This window comes from Hyaena hyaena, unplaced genomic scaffold (assembly GCF_003009895.1).
Source record: "Hyaena hyaena isolate Hyena2069 unplaced genomic scaffold, ASM300989v1 scaffold_614, whole genome shotgun sequence".
Lineage (NCBI taxonomy): Eukaryota > Metazoa > Chordata > Mammalia > Carnivora > Hyaenidae > Hyaena > Hyaena hyaena.
Window position 1 is genome coordinate 1020058 of NW_024081244.1, and position 6158 is coordinate 1026215.

Consider the following 6158-nt stretch of genomic DNA (forward strand, 5'->3'; position numbering starts at 1 on the left):
GGTGATCTTGGTCAGAGGTGGTTTATTGCCCCACCCGCGAGTGCAGACACGCTGGGCAGCCACTAGGGGGCGGAGAAACCTGCAATTGAGCGTCTGGGACAAGGGGGGGGAAGAGGAAGGAGGAGGGGAAGGAGAAAGGGGGAGGGGGAGGGGAGGGGGAGGAGAAAGGGGGAGGGGGAGGGGAGGGGAAGGAGGGGGAGGGGAAGGAGGAGGGGGAGGGGAAGGAGGAGGGGGAGGGGAAGGAGGGGGGCCGAAAGGAATGACCGGAGGTGGAAAGAGCATGGGAAGGGGGAAAGCAAGTTATTGGAGGGAAATCATCGCTTTCTGGACAGCAGTCAGGATACTTCGGATCTATTAAGGAACAAAAATTCACCTAAGTAAATTTGAAGATGTAACTGGCTCCAGTAAGCGGTTCACCATCCCATCTAGCAAGTAGGGGAGGAGCTCTGAGAGGCCGCTTGAAACGGGAGGGAGGTGGGGCAAGGCGGTTAAATTCAAAAGAAAAGGAAAGATTGTTTCGGGCAAAGTCACCTTCCGTTTGGCGAGAAGGTGGAGGGTGGGGGTGGAGAGGCTGCGGTAGCAGAGTGCCCCATTGGTGCAGACTAGAAAATTCCTAACTGACCAGTTAGGACTGCCTGTCGGGGGGAGGTTGAAACTGCAGTTTTAGGTTAGGTGTAAAGCCCTGGCTTGGTGACTCAGCCTAAGGTCCATTGGGGCCTGTAGTTTCCTTGTTGACACATTTAACAATGTGCTATAGATACTGTTTCATTTTCTCCTAACACTTTTATTTTCAACCTGAAACATTGTGAGTTAAAACCAGAAAGCCTACTTTATCCATGACCAGATGCAGAGGAACATTTTCGGGGTGAGGATGTCAAGACTGCTAGACCTTTCCTGTATTTTACGGTTTTATTAAATCCATTTCTGTGGTTATTCTGGACAACGTGCCGAGGAGAAGAGCCTCCTGTCCGAACTCAGACACGAAGACAGGATAAAGCAGTGCTCAAACCTTTAGTGTGTCTGCGCTAGAGAGAGAGAGAGAGAGAGAATAAACAAGGACTGTGCAGAGCCTGGATGGCCTCCTAGACGTCACGGGGGGAGATTAAACCTGGAAGAGAGAAAAAGGCAGAGGAGGAGGGAGTGGCCAGGGAGGATTTTGAGCCCTCTCTTCAGCCCTAAAATGAGAACAGCAGCCCCACCTCACCAGGTTCTGGTGAGGAACAAATGGGTTAGTATAGGCCTTAGCAAGTGCTCCATGTGAACAATAAAAAGAGACAGAGACAGAGAGAGAGAGAGGGAGTTTATTACTGTAATCATGACATTTGGAACTATACTGTTTCAGAGATTGGATTAATTTTTTAGCTCCGCAGAGCAGAGCTACAAACAAAAGATGAAAGGAAGGTACAAGGATTTTGCACTGTCGGGGAAAAGCTTTCTCACAGTTAGCCTTGTTCCTTTCGTAAGGTAGTGAGCTGCCCATCTGGGGGGTGTTTAAGCAGAGATCTGGTGCCTGCCGGTGAAGGATGTACTTGAGAGGGTCTCTGCATTTTGTGGGCATCTCATGTGGCCAAGGCTTAAAATTCTTTTCAAATATGAAATTTTATGATTCAACTAAATTTACCCGGAGATTAATCTGACCTGTATTGAGTGATGCACACTGACTCAAGAAATCCTTTTTGAATTCTTCGGCTGGTCATTTTTGGAGATGAAGCATGCAGTTTTACAGTGTAGTGGAAATACGCCTGCTGTGTTACCTCATGGTCACAGCCAGCAGGTGGCATAATGCACTTCTGCATCACTTCCATAAAGTCAAATGTGCCTTCAAAATGTTTTCCTTTGTGTTATACTATCCACAACCTCAATGCTTGTCCACCGGTTTCTGTACCATGCAGATTCAGGACAGCATCACAGTGACAAGCAGACACTTCGGGCTGAGACATCTGGCTTTAGACTGAGACCCTCTTCCCCTGGCTGTGGCTAGAGCAGCTTATTCAGCGTCTCTGAGCTTCAGATGCCTCTTCAGTAGAACGAACTCACCCTGTACTATTTAAAAGTGGTGTTTTACTGGTCAGAGTGGTTAAAATGAACAACTCAGGAAACAACAGATGCTGGCGAGGATGTGGAGAAACGGGCACCCTCCTACACTGTTGGTGGGAATGTAAACTGGTGCAGCCCCTCTGGAAAACAGTGTGGAGGTTCCTCAAAAAATTAACCCTAGAACTCCCCTATGGCCCAGCAATAGCACTGCTAGGAATTGACCCAAGGGACACAGGAGTGCTGAGGCATAGGGGCACATGGACCCCAGTGTTCACAGCAGCACTCTCCACAATAGCCAAATCATGGAAAGAGCCTAAGTGCCCATCAACAGATGAATGGATCAAGAAGATGTGGGTTATCTATACCATGGAATACTACATGGCAATGAGAAAGAATGAAATCTGGCCACGTGTAGCAACATGGATGGACCTTGAGGGTGTTATGCTGAGCGAAATAAGTCAGGCAGAGAAGGACAGATACTATATGTTTGCACGTATAGGAGGATTAGGAGGAACTTAACGGAGAACCGTGGGGGAGAAGAAGGGGTGAAGTAGGGGGGGAGAGGGAGAGAGGCAAACCATGAGAGACTCTTGAATGATGAGAACAAACTGAGGACTGATGGGGGGTAGGGGAAGGGGGGTGATGGGCATGGAGGAGGGCACTTGTGGGGATGAGCACTGGGTGTTATATGGAAACCAACTCGGCAATAAACTATTTTCTAAAAAAAAACTACCCTAAACCCAGCAATTCCACTACTAGGTATTCATCCAAAGGATACAAGAGTGCTGATTCTTAGGGGCACATGCATCCCAATGTTTATAGCAGTGTTTTCAACAATAGCCAAATCATGGAAAGAGCCCAAATGTCCATCAACTGATGAATGGATAAAGATGTGATTTATATATACAAGGGAACACTACTTGGCAAAATGAAAGAATGAAATCCTGCCATTTGCAGCAACGTGGGTGGACCTAGATTACTACAGTAGTCGTAATTCTTAGTAGGCATGATAAAGGCATTGTGGTTATATAAGAAAAAAGTCCTTAACTATTAATGATTTATCCTTCTGGATAAAATCGCATGGTGTGCTGGGAGAAAAACGAGGGAAGAGAGATGAAATACTTTCCATTCTGGCAAAGTGTAAAAGTCGTTGAAGCTGGGAACGGACACCCGAGGGATTCTTTATACTATTCTTTCTACTTCTGTGTACGTTAGAAAATGTCCTTAATAAAAATTTTCTTTAAATATTGTGGGAGGAAAAAGGCATGAAACCTTTCCCAATACTCTGCTGAATTATAAAATGGCAGGACGTGAAACATGAAGTACTAATTTGGGAAGAAAACTACATTCATTCATTGATGCATTGCACAAATATTTGCCAAGCACCTGCCATATACCAGGCACTGTTCAAAGTTCCAGGGAAAGAGATGATCAAGACCAATGCCAAGTTCACACTGCACAGTGATAACAAACAAGCAAACAAAACATAGGAAGGAAAGAAAACGGTGGCCACAGCTGGGGACCGGGATGATTTGGGCTCCCTCAGGGAATGTTTGGCAACATACAGAGATACTATTGAGTATTAATGGAGGTGAGGGAAACTACTGGTACCTAGAGGGGAGGGCCCAGGGATGTTGCTAAATGTCCTCCAATGTACAGGACAGCTCCCCACTGTCTGGTTCAAAGTGTCCGTAGTGCTGAGGTTAAGACCCTCTCCAGCAAGGTGCTGAGGCTGAGCGGACACCTGAATGGTGCGGAGTAAGCCAGGTGCAGCGCTGAGAGGAGAGCGTGCAGGCAGAGGGAGCAGTTTGGGCTCAGGTCATGATCTCCCAGTTCATGAGTTAGAGCCCTGTAAGAGCCTGCTTGGGATTCTCTTTTCCTCTCTCTGCCCCTTCCCCGCTTGCAAGCGTGCGCTCATGTGCGCTCTCTCTCTTGCTCTTTCAAAATAAGTAAATTAGCTTAAAAAAATCTTAAAAACAAAACAAAACAAAAAAAAAAAACCCAATAGAAACCTGTCTAATATGCATAACCCACTACAGAGTAAATATATATTTAAAATGGTGGTAAATCTTTGCCATTGATCAGGTGGGGGACTATTTTGTCCATATCTGAGGTTCCTGTTTTGTGACTCTGAGCAGCTTAATCATCTTGGGGAGGACCCTGAGAAAGGGCTCCTGCTCTCCCCCCCTCCCCCCGCCACTCCTGGGAAAGCATTGAAAACAGGCTTAACTCCAAGGCCTGATTTGGATAAAGGATAATCCCAGCGCCTAGGAGACTCACTAGCAACTGAAAATATATCTCCAACCTGCTCACTATTGCCTGAAATCTATTTAATGAGGGAGATAGCCTTTTATTCAAGAATTAGAAATCACAGATTTCAAATGTGATATTAAAGAGATTTCAAATGTGATATAAAAGAGCCAATGAGTTTTTAAGGTAAGTAATGATTCTCTCTCCCTCTCTGTCTCTGTCTCTCTGTCTCTCTCTCCCTCTCTCTCTCTCATCTCTTTCTCTTTTTACTCAACCAATGGTTTGGGTACAAACCCTGTCTTTCACGCCCTGACTCCATTTCCCCTCAAGTATGCAAATGTGAAATCCAAGACACTGCCTCACAGAAGTTTGTCTGATAAGGGACAGGGTTAAAAAGTCAGCAGGCCCTGGGCACCTGAAACTGAGTACCAAGGGGAGACTAGATATCCTGGAGTCAAACTTCTCGAATTCCACAAACTGGCCTCGGGGACAGTCTATTTTTAAAACAAACAGAAACAGGGTCTAAAGGTATGGGATTCATTCACTGAGCCTTTTCAAGCATTCTGACTCTGTCCGCTAGAAGTTACCATCCCTGGGGCTGAGAACAACATTTCTGGAGAGCACCCCTCTTTTGGCCCCTCCCAAAGAAAAAAGAAGAGGAAGAAGAGAGGGTCTGCAAGGTTTGTTTGCTCTCCCCACTGTAGATAGTTGGAAAGTGGGGCTTGTGTTTTTTTGTTTTTTAATGTTTGTATTTATTTCTGAGAGAGAGAGAGACGGCGAGCAGGAGAGGGTCAGAGAGAGAGGGAGACACAGAATCCGGAGCAGGCTCCAGGCTCAGCTTTCCCACAGAAGCTGAGAAACCTGTCCAACAAAATGCATGTGTTTTCCTTCCACGGAATTGAGGTATCACTGGTAATTAACTGTCCCGCTGGGAAATGCATTTCCCAGCACCTCTTGCTCCTAGGTGGGTCCATGGACTTTTCTCACCAAGGGAATATGGGTGGAGGTGAGGTGTGTCACCTCCAGGCCAAAGCCACTGACTCTTTCTTCTCTCTGGCCACATGTGGAGGGCTGCTGTCAGGGATAGGGACTCACAGATGAAAGGAGCCACACACAAAACCTACCTGCCAACCACTGGCAATTATGTGAGCAAGACTTTAATTACTGTTGAATTAAGCCTCTGATATTTTGCAATATATTTATTACAGCAGCTAGCAATACTCTCAGCAGTATATATATAAACCTTCCATGTTCTAGAATGCATAGAAATAGCAACAGTTCCTCAGGGAGGTAAGCTTTCCAAAAGTTTCCTCACTTCCCAGGGCTTGGTAGACTCCCTCCTTAATAACCTCCAACCTAGGGTTTCCTGGCTGGCTCAGTGGGTAGAGCATGTGACCCTTGATCACAAGATGGTGAGTTCAATCCCACCTTGGGCATGGGGGCTTACTTAAAAAAAAAAAAAAAAAAAGTCCCTAGACAAAAAACATCAAAGCGATTTGATAACATTCATATCATAATCAAGGTGCCCAGGCCAAGAGCACATGACCTTATCAATAGTCTGAGGCTTGGGGGGTGGAAATGTGCCTTTGGGGGCCCTTCCCTGGTGTCTAGCATCTAGTTCAGAAATCAAGCTGCTTCTCTGGGTCAAACTAGAGCATTTCATTCCTATTGATATGATTTCAAATATCAAAGCTTTCGGTAGAATGTGAAGGTTAAAGACAGTTTCCTCAGTGAGAACAAAAGCAGGAAGCACTGGGGGAGGGGGTCGTTTGTGTCTTCACAGCTGCAGCGTGGCCTTGGGAGAAACAGTATTTCCCGTTAACTGTGCCGTTGGCTTCAGCAAACGTGTCTGTCATCCGGCCTGGACCTGC